The sequence below is a fragment of the Sinohyriopsis cumingii genome, chromosome 6, assembly GCF_028554795.1.
Source record: "Sinohyriopsis cumingii isolate HCF-2022 chromosome 6, ASM2855479v2, whole genome shotgun sequence".
Classification (NCBI taxonomy): Eukaryota; Metazoa; Mollusca; class Bivalvia; order Unionida; family Unionidae; genus Sinohyriopsis; species Sinohyriopsis cumingii.
The window spans coordinates 46,848,158-46,870,287 of NC_142966.1; positions in this window are offsets into that span (position 1 = coordinate 46,848,158).

The window sequence follows — 22,130 nt, forward strand, 5'->3', positions numbered from 1 at the left end:
ACGAATATTCGTCTTTCACAGGTTCGTTTCGATGAGGGTTGAGTGACATGGGTAGGAGTTTGCTCAGGGCTGGATGACATCCGTAAGGGGGTAGACGTGAAGGTGGACATTCCCCTTTAAAACGAAACCCAGTAAAATGTCCAAGAGGACGAGCAGCATCACTTTCGCATCCCACAGGTCTGACACGCACAGCATCACTTTCCATGATAGGGGTACTAAAGTTCCCATGATGCTTTACGGCATCGCTCAGGTCACAAGGTACAGCATCGGTCCCATCGCAAGGCTCACAATCGCACTCGTCTGCAAACTCCGTTACGCAATTACAATGGTAACCACATGGACAATCGCAGTTTCCTTCCGGACATTTTCCGTCGCAATGCATGGGTCTTATCCATCCAGTATTAGTCACACTAGAGGAAGATACAACTTTTTTACAATCCCCAAACTGAAACGATGTCTTTTTCAAAGTATTCATCTTGTTCGCTCGGTCTTGGTAGTCACAATGAACTATCGATCTTGACCATAGCCCCTTTTTTATACTAGTCTCAATGCAGTCTCCAACTTGTACATCTTTCCTTTTTTACGTTTTTTATGTCCTGTTCTGGAAGGTACCGTCTCTAAGGTACCGTCAACATTGTACCGTAGTGTGATGGGTGGAAAGGCCATAGAAAGGTAAGGGCAATTCGGAGACCATCGAGTATGCTCCAGAATAGCTGAATCTTTATAGATACATAGATCCATTCGTAACTTCAGTTCGCAAGCGAAACACTGTACCTCGTATCCCAATCCTGACTCAGGTCCCAAGTAGACAAATCCTGTTCTAGCTAAAACATGCGAAGAAGGTAATCCTTCCCTATCCGTAGGCCATTTCTGAAACGTGTCCAATCGACGGGCACAATCACAATAGTCAGGTAAGAAGACTGGAAAATGGTAGGGTTTGAACTTGGAGTTCTCATCGGGTTTCTCACTCGATTCTTGCTGTGGCGAAGTCATCTTTCTGGTGGGGTAACTATCCTCTTACAACCAATGTTTTATACCAACGTGTCCATACGGTAAGGTGAAATGATTGGGAAGTCGAACTCGCTTCTGGTACACGATTTGATAGACTTTTTCCAAGGGCCGACTGACGATGTGGTGAGTGGGTAAACGTACAATCTTGTTCGGTTGATAGGTGGTCACTTTAAAGTTTCCATCCTCTCCCGATTGCAAGGCTTCTTTCAATACCCCAAAATTGACCACTCGACTGGTACGATAATTCAGAGTCAGTCCTTTCACTTTGCACGTCGTGTGCACTTCTCCTTGTTTGTCACGGTATTGGTAGCCGTAATTTTTGGGACCGCCACTGACAAAACTTAGAATCTTGTCGTCGGGATGCTCGTCTGTCCAGGCTCCTAAACGGTCTCCTTCGATGCTAGGGTGATGTTGAATCGGGTGATGGATGTAAATGCAACTGTCCGTGTCAAAGTACAGGACGCGTTCTTCTAACAGTTCTAAAGCTTCGTACAATTTTAAGCGAGCATGGGCTGTCACGTAAGCCGCAATGATGACATTTCCAAAAGGGTCGTCTTGTACAAAGTCCAGATCTTCTTCGTAATTGACCAAGATTAAATTCTCTCGAACGATGTCCACGTGTTTCATGTATTTGGTTTTGTCGTGAATCATCTGGAAGTAGCGGGAAGGTTCTGTCAAATATTCTGTCTTGGGTAAACACGGTCGTTGTGCCATTTTACCCCACAAGCAATTTAACATCACTTTGGCAAACGATCGCCTGCCTTCGTTTTTCTCGATGTGGTCTAAAGTGATACCTTCTTGTTCGTAATATTTCTCTTTGAATTTTATTTGGTCTTCGGGAGTGTGACACCAGGAAGGATAGCCGCTAGCTTCTTGCTTCAGTTTCAAAAAGGCATCCACGTAGTCTGCGAAAATGCCTTTCTGCGTGGGGTCACCCTTGCGGTACTGTTGTGTCTTGGGAAAGTGGCAAATTTCGTACACTTCTAACAGTTGGTATCCCATGTCCAGAGCTTTGAACAATTCCACGCTGACCCAGGTTCCCGTCAAGGTCCGTTCTTCCTGGCTGTGCTGACAAGGCTGGTCTTGGTTGCACGTTTCGGCACAAGTACGGCACAAGGGAAACATCAATTTGCCTTGACAATGGTGAGGTAAGACGGGATGGTAGAGGTTCGTGGGAGGCAAAACTTTACACTTGATCAAGCCTTCGTATTGTCGAATGTTGACCAGGTCGATGTGTTCCGTCAGCAATTGCGGGTGCCCTACGGGAAAGCGACAATATTTGCACACGTAGGGATACAGCGAACACACGTCCAAGTATTTGATTTCTTCTCCTTTCTCTTCGTCGGCTTGGTACAGCAAACAGGTGGCATTGGTCCTTCCTCCGTACAAACTATCCCTCGGGTTCAGCGGGTCCATGAACTGGTAACTTTCCACGAGGCGTTTAAACTCGGGATCGGTTTTCATACGGTAATCGTACTCGTGTTCCCACATTTCCACCACTTGGTATCCTTCCTGTTCTAACTTTAGGCGTCGCTGACAAGTGTCCTGGTACAAGTCTTCCATGGTTCGTTGCAAAAACTGATTTTTAGTACCACGGTCAGGGTAACAGACGGGACATCCGTGAAATAAGCAACCGTTAAACTCGTACACGATCTTGGGGTTTTCTAAGTCCCAGCCATCGACCGAATATGTTCCGATGGTCTTTTCGCCCCCTCCGTTGCGGGCATGCTGAATCCACTTGTCTTCCTTGTCGCACAAGTAATGTAACCAACGTAGGGCTTTGACCGAGTATTGACGTTTGACAAAGTGGGTCGTTTGAGGACTGATGACAGCCACGGTCTTTTCAGGCATGAATCGTTGTCGATACACTAAGGAACACGCTTTGGCAATGGTGCAAGCTTCTTTCAAAGGATCGACCCCTCCGTGTTCCATGAACAGTTCTCGAAATTTTCCACAGCAACGCCGTAAAATGTCCACGTCGGAACGACAATACTTTAGCATTTCTTCCTGAAAGTCGAAAGGGTCCGAGGCGTGAGCCTGGTACCAAGCGTAGAAAGCTTCTCGTTGTTCGGTACGCATGTTGTCGGGGTCGTAATAGTGAGCCTCGGGTAAATGGGGTAGAACGGCATGTTGATTGGCTTCCGTATTGAAAAAGTGTGGAAAGTACCCTTTAGCCATTTCTGTCATTCCAAACGTTTTAGGCATTCGACTCAAAGGCATGGCCAAGTAACTCATCGAATCTTTAAACTGTACTTGTCCCACTTGCATGAAAATGATTTTGGCTCCGTTCAAAGTCACTTTAGGACGTTCGGTGCCTTGTTCCGTATAGTACCTCAAAAGAAACTGTCCATCGTATCCGGAGAAATTGTGAGCCATCACCGTGGCATGACGATGACAATCTCCGTAACGTTCGATGTCCTCTTGGCTCCACGTCTTGTCGATGGGGTCTAAGACCCATTGTGCAAAATCGGCTAACGTGTTGGGTCCCCGAAAGATTTTTTCACGTCCTCCGGGTATCTTGCTGCAGTGAGGGCAATGACTGAAGATAGGTTCTTGAATGCACTTCTCGCACGCTCGATGAGCCACGCAGAAATTAGGAATGTGAATGCTGGTCTCTTGCATGCATTCGAAATCGAAAAAGATGAAATTGCCTTTCTTCTTGTGACCGTCCTCTTTCTCTGGTGGGGGTTGGTATTTTTGCACGTAACATTGGTGTTCCAAGTCCACGATGTGGTGACAAATGTGACATTTTTTCTTTCCTGAACATACGTGTGCCTTGGTACTATTGGTACGTATGCCTTGTCCACACGTAGGGCACAATCTCAGCAGTTGACAAGCGCATTTCTTCTGTGAACCTTGCGTCTTCAGATGTTGTTGGTAACAGGTAGGGCTGACAAACGTGCGCAGACAAGTTGAACAAGGCACTGGTTCTTCGCTCAGACAGGGTGGAGAGGCCAAACATCCTGAGCATTTCCATCCACAATGTTTGTGTTGCTCTCGATTGTTATAACCATGGTCACATTTCTCACAATAATAAACATATCCCAGGAATCCAGTGATACTGGTAATGGTATCGAAATGGTCATCGTGATGATAAAGGTGAATGTATTTTCCGTCCTTAAAATCTTGGCCTCGAAACAATAGAGGCCCGCGCACTTCTTGAGGGTGCACTTTCAAGGTGTAGCGTGGAGCTAGGACATCTTGCAATTTTTGCATCTCAGGAATGCCACAGGGTGTGTCTTTGGACAGGCCAGCTTGTTGCAACAGGAGTTCTGCTTCGTTTCGTTGTTTGGCTCGGTCGGAACGTTGAATAGTGTCCCAGGTTCTTTTCCATTCTACCGTGTCGTTCTTGTTGGCATAGGTTCGTCCCACCACGATGGCACGGGCTAAACACATCTGGTCATGAGGGTTGTTAATTCGGACGAGACTCGTTTTGGTGTTGCGAAGGTCGTCCACCAATAACATCTTTTTGCGTCCAGTCCCTTGAGGAGGAGAGACGTGGGTCATGTCCAGTGTGGCTTTACCATCGGTGATGTCAAACTGATCATTAGATTGTTGTACGTGTTGAATCTTGTCCATGACTTTGGAAGCAGTTAATTCTGCAGGGGTGCTAAACTCGATCCAAACAGGGGATTTCAAACCGTCGTGTTGTATGGAAAGTCTCAAGCGATTGTCTTCTTTGGGTTGACATTGTCGCTTGAGTGCGGTGAGCAAAGAATCCCACACCTCGGTGATGAACACTTCTGCTTTCTCTAACGGTACTTCAGCCTTGAAATCTTTAAACTTCACCGTGTATTTGTAAGCCGTGGTTCTAAATTTTCTAGAGGAGCGCTTTTCCGTCTCTCGAATGGAATAGTACTTTTCAGGGTTGACTAAGGGTGGTGAACTTGGTTTAGAGGGTTCGGATTCTGGTTCACTCATGTCCTCTTCAAAATCACTGGCATGAATTTGTGCCAAGATTTCAGCCCTGGTACGAGGCGATAGATCACGTTTCTGCCTCTTACTTTCTTCTTTCTTCTCGAATGAATGGGATCGTTTCATCTTGAAAGCAAAAAGTCAAATGACTCAAGTTCAAACACCATAAACTACTTTATAGCCATAGTAGACCAGCGTATATAAAAGGGTGTGTGTCTTGTCCTTTCACTATTCATTTCACTCTCGAGCCGAGCACAACGATGGAAGAGACTGACCAGATGGAACGTTTCGTCAGAGCTTTGCGAGGGGTCATTAGAAAATTCTCTTCAGACCAGCCTACGGACTACTCTCCTTCCTTTAGAGATAAAAGTCAAGATACTTGCTATATCTGTCAGAAGAAAGGGCAATGGTCTTCAGAGTGTCCAGACCGTCAAAAAAGAAAAAAAACAGGGGATAAAAGAGACAAAAGTCAAGATACCTGTTATTATTGTAATGAAAAAGGACATTGGTCTCCAGATTGCCCAAAAAAGAAACAAGAGGAGTCAGAAGAAAAGAGGAATTCTTCAGAAGAAGAGAGGGATTCTTCAGAGGAAGAGAGGGATTCTTCTGAGGAAGAAAGAAGACAGGTGAAGAAAAAGAAACAGGAGAAAAAAAGAAGAAGGGAAGAAAGCGAGGAGGAAGAAGAGGAAAAGAGTGTGACGGTGAAGAAATTCAAAAAACAGAGAGACTAAACAAGGAGAAAAGAAGAAATTAATGAACTTTTTATTAAAGTGTTGTGTTATAAATTGTGAATTGGATTGTAAAAAATGGAGAAAAGAATAAATGAATGATATAAGGTAAGTGTCTTTGAGTTGTGATTTTAAAATAAGAAGCTACACTCACGCACTCATACACAGACACGTACTAAAAGGGTAACATGGGTGAGTTTTTTTTTTTGAGTTATTGGCAAATTGAAATTGTATTTCTTTTCGAGAAATGTGGCTGGCCCTGAAAAGGGCCTTTTTTCTTCATGGTGTAGGGGTGAGTTTAAGCAATCAATTTTAACTGCCTTAAGCCTTTGCCACGGCCAAGGCCTACTTCTGGACTGCGTAATGTTGATGATGATAATGATTGGGTTGAAATCACTAAGGGTGGTACGGTAGGCTTAGTCACAGGGTTGACATGTTTGGCTCGGGAAGGTCGTATTCTCTTCGGTCGTGATAAAGAAGTCTGATACATTTGTTTCAGACTTCTTAACTCCGCTAAAATGTCCAACAGTACCGTGACCGTTTGATTTTCACCCTCTTGTTTCTTTGCTGCTACTTCTTCTTGCTGTTGTTGCTGTTGTTTTTTTCTTACCTCTTCTTCTTGTTGCTGTTGCTGTAGGAGAAAAGTCTGTTCCGCTTCCTTTTGTCGTTGTATAAATTTCTCCAATTCTTCTTTCTGTCTCTGTCTAAAATTCTCCACTTGCGGTAATGAAGAAAGTAACGAAGGTTCCGGAACAAATTCTTGCGAGGAGAGAAAATCCACAAAATCCCAATTCACCTCTTCTGAAAGTAAGTCCGGGTTCCCTTGGGCAGTCTCCCCTGCTGGTGCACCCCACTGGATCGTTTTCTGAGTTTCCGTCATGTTGAATCACTGTCGCATAGATTGACTGCACACAAGCGCTAGCGAATCTATATTGACTACGTGACGTCACAGACTGCTCTCTTCGGATTGGATGCGAGCTGACTGAATTCTGTAACGCGTGTTCGGATTGGTAAATGAACTCAATCCGTTTCAATCCTTCCTCCGCCTATAAATAAGCGCCGTTCAATGCATTGATTCACCTGTTCTCGTCGCTTCAAGATGTGGACTACAGTTGAGTCATCCACCCTTGTGTCTTCCATGATGTTTCGGACAGACTTACTCATGTATGTCCGATCGAAGTGGACCGTTGTCCACAGGACAAACACCAGCCTGTGGATACGTAGGATCTACGTCGAAAGACAAGGATGCCTGAAAAGAGTGCTGATGTACGGACCAACAGTAAGACGCAGCCTAAGGACAAGAAGAAGACCAATGCGGTGCCATTTATGTTAATGAATACATTAACATAAAACCCAAAGGCCCTTTTCAGGGCCCCCATATTTCTCGAAAAGAGATAGCCTTTTGAATTGCCTACCCCTTTTTAAATTTAAATTTAAATTTAAATTTAAAAAAACTTTAAAAAAAAAATCCCATGTTAAATTCCCCTTGTACGTAGAGTGACCCACGATTTATTCCCATGTTAAATTCCCCTTGTCCGTAGATTGACCCACGATTTATTCCCATGTTAAATTCCCCTTGTCCGTAGATTGACCCACGATTTTTCGCCATGTTAAATTTCCATTGTCCGTAGATTGACCCAGGGGTGTTTTTAATGCTAATTCCCATTGTCCGTAGGGTGACCCCATTCACTACTAATAAGTGAGTTTTGAGAGCACTCTTGAATGGTATCGTTGTGTCTTTTGTGTCTAAGTTCAGTGGGCAATTCATTTCACGTTGCTGGACCCTGGTATGCAAAAGAACGCTGTCCATATGACTTCGTTTTCATACTGGGAATAATGAGTATACGATTGTCAGAAGAGGAGCGTAAGTATCTTGCTGGTGTGTATACCTCTAGTGATATCTTCCAAATCATCATCGACAGGAGCCAGTCCAGAAGTAGGCCTAGGCCGTGGCAAAGGCTTAAGGCAGTTAAGGATGATTACGTTCGGTTCCTGAGTTAAAAAAACACACAAAAAAAACAAAAACAACAACAAAAAAAAAAAAAAACAAACAAACAAACACCAAACGGCCCTTTCCAGGGCCACCCACGTCTTTCGAAAAGAGATAGCAGTAGTAAAGTGGGATACCCTAGCGACAATGGGAATTAGCATTACAGAGACCCCTGGGACACTCTGGCGACAATGGAAAATTAACATGGAGAAAAATCGTGGGACACTCTGGCGACAAGGGAAATTTAACATGGAGAAAAAAAAATCGTGGGACAATCTAGCCTCAAGGGGAATTGAACATGGAGAAAAGTCTTGGGTCACTCTAGCCTCAAGGGGAATTGAACATATTTTTTTTTTTAAAATTTTTTTAAAAAAGGGGGTAGGCAATTGAAAGGCTATCTCTTTTCGAGAAATATGGCTGGCCCTGAAAAGGGCCTTTGGGTTTTCTTCTTCTTCTGCTTCTAATTTCTTCTTTTTCTCCACCAAGTTCTTATTTTATCTCCTACACTCTTTCTCTTCTTCTCTTTCTTTTTTTTCTCCTGCTCTTCTTTCTTCTTCTCTTCCTCCTCTTCTTTCTTCCTCTTCTCATTTTCTTCTTCTTTTTCAATTTTTTCGTTCCATTTGCTTATTCTTATTCTTTCCTCTTCATCCTCCTTTTCCTCCTTTATCTCTTTCATGACACCACTAATCTTGTCCTTTACCTTTTTTAAGTTATTAATTTCCATCTTTACACGATGGGAACTATAGGAATAATGGTCTTCAACGAGTCTTATTAACATCTGCTCCATCATTCCTAAGTTGTCTAAAACGTCTTGCAATGTTTGTATTTTGTCCATTTGGTTAGAAGCCATCTTCTTTGTAGAATGGTTTGAACGACGAATACTGTGGGTTCTTATAGTGAAAGCGCGGACGTGAAGGAAAACATCCCCTACTTTTCTCATTTCATATAATAAAACCCTAACTATACTCTCCACCTACGCTAAGAAACCCATAATCTACTATTCACACAAACTTACGTGAACGGTTACAAACACAAACACATACACTCACATTTTTTAAAAAAAGAGTTAGTGTTTATATTCACACTACTCTACCTATACACGTTGGCAAATTAATAGTTATTTCTTTTCTAGAGTATTCGGGTAGCCCTGAAAAGGGCTGTTTTTTTGGAACTTCATGGACACCTGGTTAATGGTGACACCTTCCAGGCCTGGCGCCACATACACATCTTGTCCCCCAGTTACTTTTTACCTTTTTGGGGGAGAGAGCAGAGGCAGAGTATGTGGCTTCAGAATCCCAATTTTCGGTTTCTGGGATTCTGAAATTTCTTCTTCTCTCCTTTTCCTCCTCCCCCTCTTCTTTGTATCTTCTCTCATCCTCTTTGTATCTTCTTTCCTCTTCTTCTTTATATCTTCTCTCGTCCTCTTCTTTGTTTCTTCTTTCCTCCTCCTCTCTTATCCTTCCCTCCTCCAGAATGGCTTCCGCGGCCAGTTCATTTAATATGCGCCTGGCATATTCCAGATGCACATGAAGTTCCAACAGTTTCTCCAGTCTCGTGTTCATTTTTGGTGTTGATCAATCAACAAGGGTAGCTAGACTGCCGAGCGAGTTTCAATTTATATTGAAAGCGCGGACGTGATGGAAAACATCCCCCTAAAAACATAAAATTGATCTTACCTAGATGATGACCAAAAACAACAACGCGCGGACCTAAAAGAAACACTCACTCACTTTTTTATGCTGCCCATCACTATTTTAAAATTTTTTATTAACCACTTCAATAGACTATCCACTTACGCAAAGCAATCCAATCTAACCCCAAATATACACCTCAAACACCAAAAAACATTATTTTAATCTACTATCCACACCAACTTACGTGAGCACTTACAAACACACAAACACATACCCTCACATTTTTTATAAAAGAGTTAGTGTTTATATTCACACTACTCTACCTACACATTGGCAAATCGATCGTTATTTCTTTTCTAGATTATTGGGTAGCCCTGAAAAGGGCTGTTTTTTTGTTTGCTATGGCAATCATTTTAGTTTCTAAGAATGCGATGTCCTCTGAGGATAGACTTTCTGGCGATAGGTCTGCTTCTTCGGAAAGAGAAGAAGAACTCTTTGGTGTCGATACGACAATGGACAAAGCCTCTGTCAGCTTCAGGTTGCTGCTGCTGCTGCTGTTGCTGCTGCTGCTGTTGCTGCTGTCTCTGAAGTCTGTACTTATCTGTCCATTCTTCTTTTTCCCTGTTCATTTCTTCTCTGAAGAGCTCTTCTATCAGGTCTTCAGTGACTTTTAACATTCTCACATTCTCTATTTCTTCTGGCTTCGGTATCAGACTGTGTCTGACCCTATGCAAATTCACGTAGGCTTCGTTGAGTTTAGCTAGTTTGGAGCACATCTTCGTAGGAGGATGAGTCGACAATAGATGGTTAGACTGGAAACAACCCCGGTTCTTAAAGGCAAAGCGCGGACGTGAAGGAAAACATCCCCACACGGTTTTCGAGTCGCAACGTTCAGTGAGTGTCATGAGAGGGATAGTAAGAAATGAAAGAGCATCAATCCAACATTCTTATAGCTAAACAAAAGACAAAGGCATTTTTTTCAAAACACAACATTTTTTATTCAAAAATCACTTAACACTAACCAACAACAACTCTAACATTTTTTAACAATAATCCAACAATATAACATCAAACAATTTTTTTTCAAATCACAAACATTTTTTCTCAATTGACAATCTACTTTAAACAGGGCTGACAACGTTGTGAATGAAATTGTGATTTCCACTGTTGGAAATCATTAGGCCATTGATGGACATTACGTTTCCTAGCTTGAGACAAAAGATAAGCATATTGGTCACAAAACCATCGATCTACTTTCACATCGTTTCTAGTAGAAGAACGAGGATCAAAATGAGTCACTAAATGTTCTAAGGAATAGCCCAGGCTGCGATGATGCAAAAAATACACACAGTACTGTCCACACACCAAGGAATCTGTGCCTTGTAATTTCACATTATTGAATCGGGTGGTTTGAGCATTTCTTCTCATAAAGTCGATGATATCGTCTTCCAAAGGGGGCAATCCGTACGAATCGAAATATTCCACACATCCTTCTTGAGGAAAGTAGACGGCTACCCAGTGGGTTCCTGGGAGATGACTGTCGTCCGTGTTGATCACGTAAGCTTGATGGTCTTTAGGTTTGCGATGAGGGAGTTCATCTTTAGCACAGACGACAGGATTTCAAGAAGCCGTATACGAACTGTGGTTCAAAACGTAATAAAGTTCCCAGGTATCCATTGATTTGTGTGTTTTTTTTCTTCTTCTTCACAGGTAATAATAAGTCGTCAATTCGATCCTGACTTTTTGCTTGAAAATGTCTGACGAATAAACGGTTATTCGTTCTGTTTCCTCACTCTGATTCAGGAGAGCTTCGATACGATGGATCTCTTGAGTGGTTAATGGTGGACAAGAATGTTCACGCAAGTCTTTATACCACTGGTGCAACACGTCTTTGTTTGAGATGAGACTCCAAGCTTCGTCCAGATACTCGTCCAATTTTTCTTCTTGACTTAACATTAGGCATTTATCGTGTTGAATTTGACTGGGATGATCGTTTTGACATCCATAACAAATTTTCTCGATTAATTCCGTCATTTTTTCCACCAAGTGTTTGGCAAAACAGGAGACTAAATGGGCTTCTTGTTCTGGCCATCTCGACTTCATCATGACAACTTCTTCGTCTTTGTCTTGGGATTCTCCTTCCACGGTCTCCTCACATTCCATGTCTAAAGCTTCTCCATTAGGTAAAGAGGGATAACAGTCTTCCATGGCTTCTAATAATCTAGAATGACTTCTCTCAAACTGTTGATTTCTATTGTATTATCGAATTCTGCATACAGGATGACGTTCACTGTCTTGTTCAATGGTTCTGCAAACTGAAGTTCCACACGAATCTGGCCAGATTTTATAGGGTGGAAATGTCCCTCGTCGCTGCCTTGGTCTGGAGTGAAATCAAAAGCCCACAAAGCATAGCCTCCTGCGTAATCTTCGTACGTAATGCCGTGATTGGTGTTGGTTCCTAACTGGCCGGTGGCTTCGTACAGGGAAAAGCACGATCTCAAGTAATTCATTTTTTCGGGATCAAAGTCAGGTTCGAAAGGTCGGGTACACAAGGTCTTGCCATCGCGACTGACTTCGATTTTCTTCACCTTAAAGTGTTGAAATTTGAAAGGATTTTCAGCAAAGGCTCCGTTGAAGGCTGAATTCGAGACCATACCAAGGATTAAACGTTTGGGTAACTGTCCTTGAAACAGATGATCTTCGATCATGGAATGATGGCTAGCGGGAATGGTGAACGTTTTCACTTCCACGCGACGTATGGGATACTTGGCGGTCGTTCTGCTCAACGTCTGACTGATGTCGTTTCCCACTTTACGTAACACTTCCACGCGTCGTACGTAGAGTTTGGCCTCCTCGATTTTGCTTTTAGGATTGCCAGCAGTAGTATCAGCCAACAAATGGAAAGCGGCACTGCTACGATTCAGTCTCAAGCGGACATTGACCCCGTTCAGCAAATATTTCTCTTGCAACCACATGTCCAAATGCAAACGATCCATCAGTTCTCTTTCCACCTAGGATTTTGCTTCATCTTTCCACAAAGCCGTCATTGTCTTTATCTGTTTCCTCAAACGCCTTCGCTTCGTCAGGTTCCCACAGCACACAAGCATTGAGATGAGTATCCTTTGCATCTATTCCGTACGTCAAGAGATTTTCCAGGTAGGCACGGTAAGGGTAAGTATCCATGCTGCTGCTGACCAGTTTGTTATTCAAGTACAAGTCCACTGAGCTGAACAAGGAATGCATGAAATTGTTGACGGGAGCTACTGGCTCAGTGCCTTCTACTGCACCATTATCCTTATCTAGAACTTTGACTTTCAAGTAAAAGTAACTGCTATTCAGATCGATGTAATCTTCGGGCTGTCCCTTGATTTCAAACTCGATGGGAGCGGAATCGGTCAATGAGGAGACGGGATGAAATTCCACCCATTGGGATTCTTGCATCGTCATCATGGTGGGGGGCATGGCAAACAGATCCAGTTCCGTCTTGGAACAGGCGCAAGACTCTCGGTGCATCATTTTTTTTTGTTGCTGTGTCTCAATAATCGAAAACGTCTAAGTCTCGAACGGTTCTTCTTTTCTTGGCCTTTCTCGCTTGAAGTCTGGTGAAAGGGCGTTTTCTTCGTCGTCTCTTTCTGCCTTGTCCTTGCTGAATGCCTGATTCGGTAGCGTGCAGGGCATTTATAGGTGTGTCTCGTCGGCCCAAAATGTCTTTGCCCGTTTGCAGCAAGACATTTTTGCCTGCCCTCATGAAGGCTTCTTTAGGGTTTTGTTTGTCGATGATGACATTTTGGAGAAATTCTTTGCCTTGCGTCAGTGCCGCATCTTTCAAGGCGTGCAATCCGCGTGTCACCATCGGTTTCAACACCGGGGCCACCGAACGAAAGGCAGATTTTAACATATCTCCTAAACCGTGTCCTCGCTGTCGAGCAACCCCTCGGTACACTGGATACATGACTTACGAGTCGTGAGAGAACCGTTTTCGAAAATGGAGTTTCACCGTGACATTTCCTTTGGTGAATGGAATATTTTGTCCCAGATCTCCTTTTATAGCAATGTTGACCGTGTCCAAATACGACTTGCTGACGGGTAAATAGTGAGGATGGACAAATTCGCGGTGGACGTGGTAAGTGTTCCCACCTTCCTCGTCAGTGGCCGTAGCAGAATTTACTTTGAAAGGAATGACACGCAGTAATGGTACGGAGGTGTGTCCCACTACGTTGTACTCCACCACATCGGAGTACACGAAGATCAAATTCAGTCCCTGGTTCAGTTCTACCGGGAAACGAAAATACCTTGCAAAATGCCCGTCGTTGTCAATCTCTGCCATTTTAATCGTTTTGGTCTGCTTATCCGTGACCATATTGAGGTCTCCACCAAAATGTCATACAATCCAGGGCAAAATTTAATACGTATACTTTTTTCCTCACTATCAAATTTGATGAGTAGACGGTGAGACTGTTTGTGGTACTTGATGGTGACACGTTTATTTGCATTGGTCAGAACTTTGTCAAAGGTTGCATAGAATTTGTCAGCGATGGCCTCCACCAGATGTTGACCACTAAAATAATGGCCTGAATTAATTTTAAAGCGATAAAAGAAAAGAGGAGGAGAAGAGTCACTGCTGCGGGGTAATAGGTCCTTTGCAAGATGTGATTTATGTTGAGGACTGCCCGTCATCTGTTGCTGCAGTGCTGGGTCCAGAATTTCGACGTCAAAAGTGTTTTGAGTTTCAGTGATGTTTTTGATTTGTGTTGGGTGAATCATTTCTACCAAAGCCACTTCCCAATGGGCTTCGTGATCTAAGGGGATGGCTTGAGGTAATTTGGCCGTGTAACAGCACAACGTGTTGTTGGGAAACACCTCCATGGAACTGTCACTGGGTAAGGTTAAGTAAAATTGGTTTCCGTGACTCATAATTCCAGAGTTCTGTGGCTGTCCGAGGGGTTAGTGGACGTCAGAGGAGTGTCTCCGCCCAAAATGGGGTTCTGGTTGTGGTTGTTGGAGTGGTGACTGACACTGGCACTGGACACAAGGTTCCCGTTGTTCCCGTTCGAGGAGAATTTCAGGGAGGGATTGGGAAGCAGGTAACCGATGCAACTGCTCAATAAAATGGTCCACAATTGTTTGTCTCCTTGTTGCAAACTCAAATTGGCGATGGCTGCCCCGATGACACAATACACCACCAAGATTTGGCAGAAAAAGACGATTTGCGTTTTAGGCACACGTTCTCCACACCACACCCACAAGGGTTGTTTTTCTAATCTTGCACAGAAGAACTGGGTGAAGGAGGAGTGGTCGACGTAGCTGCGTCTGATGTGTGAAAGGGCATGATGGTCACTTCTTTTTATAGTCGATGACTTGCGAAGCGTCGATCCAAGAATCGAAACTGGGCGGATATCCTTTCCAACGTACTTTGACTTCTTTGACACGTCGTTTGCCCACTTTACGGGTTCTGCGTTCGAGAATGCTTTCGATGTCGTACACGTCGTCTTCTTTTTTGGTGACACGTTTTAACTCGGGCAAATAAAACGTTCCTTTGAGCACTTCTCCGTTCATGTCTTCCAATTTATAGACGGCAGGATGACGGCCATGCACTCGTCCAGTGACGCGAAACAGTTCCGTCGTCCAGTTAGGTAAGTAACCTTTGTCAAAAGTGCGTCTGGTTTTGCCAATGCGCACCCAATCTCCTACGGCCAACTCTCCACTTTTCTTGGGGACAGCCCTCGTCGGGGACGTACCAAACAGACGCTCAAACACAAGCACTTCGTTGTCGGGAGTAACGTCTTGCGGGGCACGTCCGATGCTTCGATGGTAAGATTGGTTGTACGCTTGCACCAGGTGCGGTAAGATGTCGATGTACTTCAGAGTGTGGTGATGCGTAAAATATTTCCACATGCGTTCTTTCAAAGTGCATTGAAAACGTTCCACGATGCTGGCTTTGGTTTCGGGATTCTCGGTGGTAAAAAAATGAATGTCATGTTTCTTTAATTCTTTTTGGAAAGCTTGGTTCAGAAATTCGGTACCTTTGTCCGTTTGCCATCGAAGAGGGTGACGACCGCTTTGTTTCAACACCCGTTGCAGGGCTCGCACTAACTCGCTGCTCGATTTGGAAGTCAAGGGCACGACCCAGGCAAATTTGGAAAAGACGTCGATGACACAAAACAAATATTTGTAGCCACGATGGTAGCTGGCCAAATGAGAGACATCGGCTAAATCGGCTTGCCATTGATGATCGATGCCTTCCACTCGGGTGCGACTTCTGGCAAACTTGCGTCGAATGGGTTTGTGTAAAGTGTAGGTAGCTTGTTCTTGTAACCATCGTTGCACTTGAGGTAAACGGAGACTTTTCAGTCGAGTTTTGGCAGCACGATACAATTTTTGAACTCCTGCGTAACCTGCAGGATGGGAGGGATCGTAGTAAATGCTGGCTAAGACTTTTTCCATTTTTTTTGTGTTGGTTGGTGTGTTAATAAGGCACCCACTCTTGGAGGATGCTACTCTTTTTCTCTTGGGGTATTTTCTTGGATTGCAATGCTTTGCGTGTGCGACCGGCAATAGGTGGATGTCTGAGCGGGGGATATCGGTTCTTGTTTCACTTCTGTCTTCACTTCTGTCTTCACTTTCTTTTTCTCTTGTGATGAAGAAGGGGTGGCCATCATCTTTTTAATCCATCCAATTCTGGAGGTAGGTGGTGTTGTTAACTTGCGTACTTTTTCTGGTGGAGTTTGAAACCCTTCTTCTTCTTCTTCTCCTTTTTCTGTCTTGGTCACGGGTAGTGATGGTACTGGTACTGGTACTGGTGATGGTGCTGGACTTTTCATCAAGGTCTTAAAATCTTTCAGAGTGGGTAGAGCTGTTTCGTCTAAAGCTTTCTGGTGAAAGAGTTGCAGTCGTTGCAAGAGTTGACCGTACTTTTGCGATTTTTCTGTTTCGGACAAATCTTGGCGATCCATCAAGGACTGCAATTCGTGTTGTAACTGGGACATCTCGCTCAAATTGGGATTGGGAGGTAAATGCGGGGTGCGTTGTTCTTGCCACCGATGGTATTCCATCCATCGTTTGTAAGGTACTAAAGCTAGTTTTCGTCCTTCCATGGGGTTGTCAGGGGTCGATTCTGAGATCTTGGGACTTCCGAGGGCCTTTTTATCTTGCTCCCACCAGTCCTCCCAACATGGTTCCCAAGACTCCTTTCAGTATGGGGCCTAACAAGAGAGGCAAAATGCCTCCACGTTGGACCAACATCTTCTTTTTTTGACGAATGGGAATTTTCTTTTGAACCATTTGGCGAAGAACGTGACGATGTTTGCCTAAGTATTGTTTCTGGTGTTTGGACAAAGGGATCGTGCCTTTCAAAACGTTCAAACAACATTCGCACACGGTATTGATGACCTCTTTGGAGGCCGTTTGAATGAGTTTTTTTCGTAGGGGTGGAGAAGCTTTGGACAGGACAGATAACATGTTCCCATGTTTAACTAAACGTGGTGGCTGTCCTTTCCTTTTCTTTCCTTGGGGTTTTCTGGAGGGTGACATCTTTGAGTCTTCAGGAGCACCAAAAAAACACTGATACCCTACTTGGTCACAGGCCTTTTTTATACTGGAACGCGTCGCCACTGATTGTCTTTACGTCGTATCAGTTTGAGGACAGGCATGACACGTCGTGCAGGGGTACGTAACGGTCTAAATCGAGCCAGTTCTTGCTTGGACAAATCCAGTAAACTTTGTAACATGCCCGATGTTTCATGGACTTTGATTTTGGGAGAAGGTACTTTGTGAGCAGCAGCCACTGCCGCTAAATTGGAGGGTCCTGCCACCGGGGAAGTTCTTTTGGGGGTCATCAACGGAGAAGTTCTTGATGTGATCAACGTCTCCAAGTTCTCTTCAGTTCTGGGTGTCATTAACGGAGAAGTGGACAAACGTGAGGCTGCCGGAGACGCAGTCACCGCTGTGGCACGTCGTGGTTTGCGAGTGTAAGGTTGCGTCCTGGCCGAGGTACCTTTCTTGCGACTAGTTTTCTTCTGTGGACTTTTCTTTTTCTGGGGACTTTTTTTTCTGTTTCTTTTTCTGGGGGCTTCTTTTCTTTTTCCGGGATGGTGTCTGGTCAGAGGAGGGTCCTGCCACTGGAGAAGTTCTCCTTGGGGACCTGGTCTTTTTCTTCTTCTTGGGGCTTCGTTGGACTTTTTTCTTGGGGATAACTTTGGGGGCATTAGGATCCCATCTTAAGAGAGAGCGAATGATGACCCCTCCTAGAGTACCGCTCCCTCCAGGTTTCAAAATGATTTGTTTTTTGGTTTGAGTGTCGATGCGGGGATCGGCCAGTTGGACCAAAGCGACTTTGTTTCGATCGAAAAAGCGTTTGGTTTGATGAGGAATCTGAATGATTCCTTGGAGTAATTGACGTGCCGTCACCGTGAACCATCGGAAGACTTCTTTGAGAATAGCTTCTAAGACACGGGCTCGTGTTTGTGGATTTTTTTCTCGACTGATGCCATACAAGGCACGAATCAATTTGACGGGAAGATGCGACTGAAGCGACGTCATGTTCACACTGTGTGAGACAGACGAAAAAGGGTCTGAGGTTTTTATAGATTTTTTTATGGGGAGTGAAATAAAGTCGAGGACGGAGACGTGTACAGGACAGGCCCTCCGTCTTGGCACCAGTGGTGAAACAAGTGGGTACGAAATCGCAAATCCTCGGGAGTCGTAGGTTTCAAATCGACGAGTAAATAGGCGTGTGGCGTTTGAGTGGCATCGTCGTACGCCTGAGTCAGCCAAGGCGTTCCTAACTGTTTTGCTAAGACTTGCACTTGCGATTTATCTCGAGGGCTTTTAAACAAGACCACGTAATGCGCATTGAGACTGATGGTGCGATGGGCTTTACTTTGTTGAAACAAATTTTGGGTGATGTAAATGACACTGGCATTACGGTGATGCCCTTTGCGCGTGAACCACAATTTAATTTCTTCTTCGTCTTCTCCTAACATGTCGTCGAAAATGACCAAATGGGTTTGACGGGAGTCAGAGACGATGCCGTCATCTTCTTTAGGAATGCCTTCCACAAACACGATGGAATCGCCTTGACTTTCTCGCAAGAGGCTGTACGCCGATTGCCACTCTTTGTAACACCACACGATCCGTTGAGGTGGTCGATCGATCAAATGATGTTTATGTTCGATCAAACGTTTGACGAATTCGGTTTTGCCAGAACCGCTAGGTCCAGCAATGAGCATGTTAAAGGGATGACGAAGATACAAAGCCTCCCAACTGGCACGATCTAAGTGTTCGTCGATGACTTTGACAGTAGAGGAAGAGGGAGCAGAGACAGTAGAGGTAGCCATAGTGTGAGGAATGTCACTTGTGACACGAAAACAAACAAGACAAGAGTTTATATACTTTTTTCAGAACACGTTTATTGAATGTTTCAAATATGAACACGAAAGACAAAAATACATAAAACCCAAATAGTGATGTACAGGAATAAAAAACACATCAAAACGATCAAAGTGGAATATAAGCAAGTGTCTGTACAACATGTTTTGGGTAACCAAGATGTCCTAGGGACAGTGTGTAATGTTCTTACAGTCTCTACATGAGGTATTGTCACACAAGTGTCCTCCCGGAATGACCTTTCAGGCATGTCCATGACAGTCCTGTCCTGAAGCGAGTGGTTGTTCTCGGTGACGGGTTCTTCTGGCACCGTCACTAACACAGGTTATAAAGCAACTTTTTTCCTTGAACAACTCTCGTGCATACTGGACAACTTCTTGGGTCCAAGCCTCAAAACCCCCCTTTTTCCAATCACGAACATCTGTCCAATGGGGGTGTAAGTCACAAGCTACACACACATCGTCATACACGTCTTGGGTCGCTAAAAGTTGTCGAATCTTTTTTTCCTGTTGAGGTCGAGAAGTATCCAGATGAAAACGCAAGGCTTTGAGCAAAAGGAGTTTTTCGTGACCATTTAAGGCCATTGAGGTGGTAAGTACTGATCGTAAAGAGTCCACAAGGAATCGGCTGGTAAACGAAATCCCAGAAAACAAGTCACTAAGACACACACCACTTGTCGTCCCAAATTGAATGGATACAGTTCTTGTAATAATTGATGGTAATGATCCACGGTTTGAATATGGTCGTTCAGTTCCTTCCACGGAATCTGTTCAATCACTTGTGACATAAGCCGTGGCATGGCAGCCTAATTTTATAGTGTCTTTGTTTCGGAAGCAATACAGGTCTCGGTAAATCCTTTCTCTCAACTCCTCAGGCAAGCCCAAAATGTTCTCTTGTAAAGTATCCATAAGTATATACACTGTTTTTGGAATCGTTGGGTGGTGGCCAATAGCCTCGTTTAACTTTGTGCCTAATGTAAAATCCACTCATAATCAGTCTTCTTGTACTTTGGAACATAGCATAATTTAAAAACGGATGAATCACTTTGAGTTTGCGTTTCACTTGTATTTTGATCAGTTCTCGGTAAATGCGTTCTCTCAACTCCACAGGCAAAGCACGAATGTTCTCTAGCAAAGTATCCATGAATAGGTCATACTAAATCCTCTTTGGTCTGACACAAGAAATGTACTGTTTGCACAAACATGGTTTTACTTCAGTGTCAAATTTAAATCGTTCAGTCACTAATCTACAAATTACAATTCGTTCAGAAGTTTCCTCTTTCACCAAGTTGACATTGTGTTCAAGATGTTGGTAATTCGTTAACTCTTCCTCTGGAATTCGATGCAGTACGTTTACAATGATGTAGGTAGAATCGTCCATACCAAACTAATCCTTTTTAAAACTAGAGGATCGTTGATCAATGTCTGTCCGATGGAACACTTTCAATTAATCAGTCCTTGTATAGCCTTCAGGTACCAGTGATTCAAACACCGGTGACGTAACGGATGCAATTGTTCTTTACGTTTCACTTGTATTTTGACCAGCTCTCGGTAAATCCTTTCTCTCAACTCCACAGGCAAAGCACGAATGTTCTCTTGTAAAGTATTCATGAATAGGTCAGTCCGTACAATTCACAAAAGTAATCCACATAGTGAGTAATTTCTGACCACTGCCATTCAGGGTAACGTCCAAGAATGTCACTGAACTCTTTTGATGTAAACGGTCTAAAGCGATATAATAGGATGAATGCACCCTTGACCCAAAGAAATCTAACACACTGGTTGACTTTTTTCACTTTCCTCTTATGAATTTCTCGACACAAAAGTTCTACAGTGACCCATTGAGATTTCACTCTGGCAAACCCCTGCCAAACTTCCTTGTAAATCTTCTCTTGCAGTTCTTTAGGTAATGATTCAATATCGTTTTTGAAATGAAGTTTAAATACTGGTCTCGGTGATGTCCAACATTTGACTCCTAGCCAATCTGGTTTCTTCTTCGTCAACGACATGGTAAGTTACTTCAATGTCTCGGTCCCACTAAGGGTAAGTAATGACAATTCGGTGACCATCGAGCATGTTCAACGTAGGCCGAATCTTGCGGTTCCCAGTGGTGAAGTGACACACCGCAACTGAAGCACTTGACTTTATCTCCTTCGCCCAAGTAGAAAAATCCGGCTCTGGCCAATTCTTCGGGGGTCGGTCCTCCCAGATACTTAGGCCATTTTCCTCTGAACGACTGAAGACGATTTTCAAAGTCGCAGTATTCCGACAAACGCACAGGAAACGAATATTCGTCTTTCACAGGTTCGTTTCGATGAGGGTTGGGTGACATGAACAGGAGTTTGCTCCGGGCTGGATGACATTCGTAGGGGGGGTAGACGTGAAGGTGAACATTCCCCTTTAAAACGAAACTCAGTAAAATGTCCAAGAGGACGAGCGGCATCGCTTTCGCATCCCTCAGGTTTGACACGCACAGCATCCCTTTCCATGATAGGGGTAGGGACACTAAAGTTCCCATGATGCTTTACGGCATCGCTCAGGTCACAAGGTACAGCATCGTACCCATCGCAAGGCTCACAATCGCATTCCACTTCCGAAGCCTCACACTTGAATTGTGCCTTTCTAAACAACTTGTTCTGTGTTTCTCTGAAAGTATTCATCTTGTTCGCTCGGTCTTGGTAGTCCCAATGAACTATCGATCTTGCCTAGGGTTCCTTTTTATATACAGACCAATACCGACGTGATCGTACGGCAACGTAAAGTGATTGGGAAGTCGCACTCGCTTCTGGTACACGATTTGATAGACTTTTTCCAAGGGTCGACTGACGATGTGGTGAGTGGGTAAACGTACAATCTTGTTCGGTTGATAGGTGGTCACTTTAAAGTTTCCATCCTCTCCCGATTGCAAGGCTTCTTTCAATACCCCAAAATTGACCACTCGACTGGTACGATGATTCAGAGTCAGTCCTTTCACTTTGCACGTCGTGTGCACTTCTCCTTGTTTGTCACGGTATTCGTAGCCGTAATTTTTGGGACTGCCACTGACGAAACTTAGAATCTTGTCGTCGGGATGCTCGTCTGTCCAGGCTCCTAAACGGTCTCCTTCGATGTCAGGGTGATGTTGAATCGGGTGATGGATGTAGATGCAACTGTCCGTGTCAAAGTACAGGACGCGTTCTTCTAACAGTTCTAAAGCTTCGTACAATTTTAAGCGAGCATGGGCTGTCACGTAAGCCGCAATGATAACATTTCCAAAAGGGTCGTCTTGTACAAAGTCCAGATCTTCTTCGCAATTGACCAAGATTAAATCCTCGCGAACGACGTCCACGTGTTTCATGTATTTGGTTTTGTCGTGAATCATCTGGAAGTAGCGGGAAGGTTCTGTCAAATATTCCGTCTTGGGTAAACACGGTCGTTGTGCCATTTTACCCCACAAGCAATTTAACATCACTTTGGCAAACGATCGCCT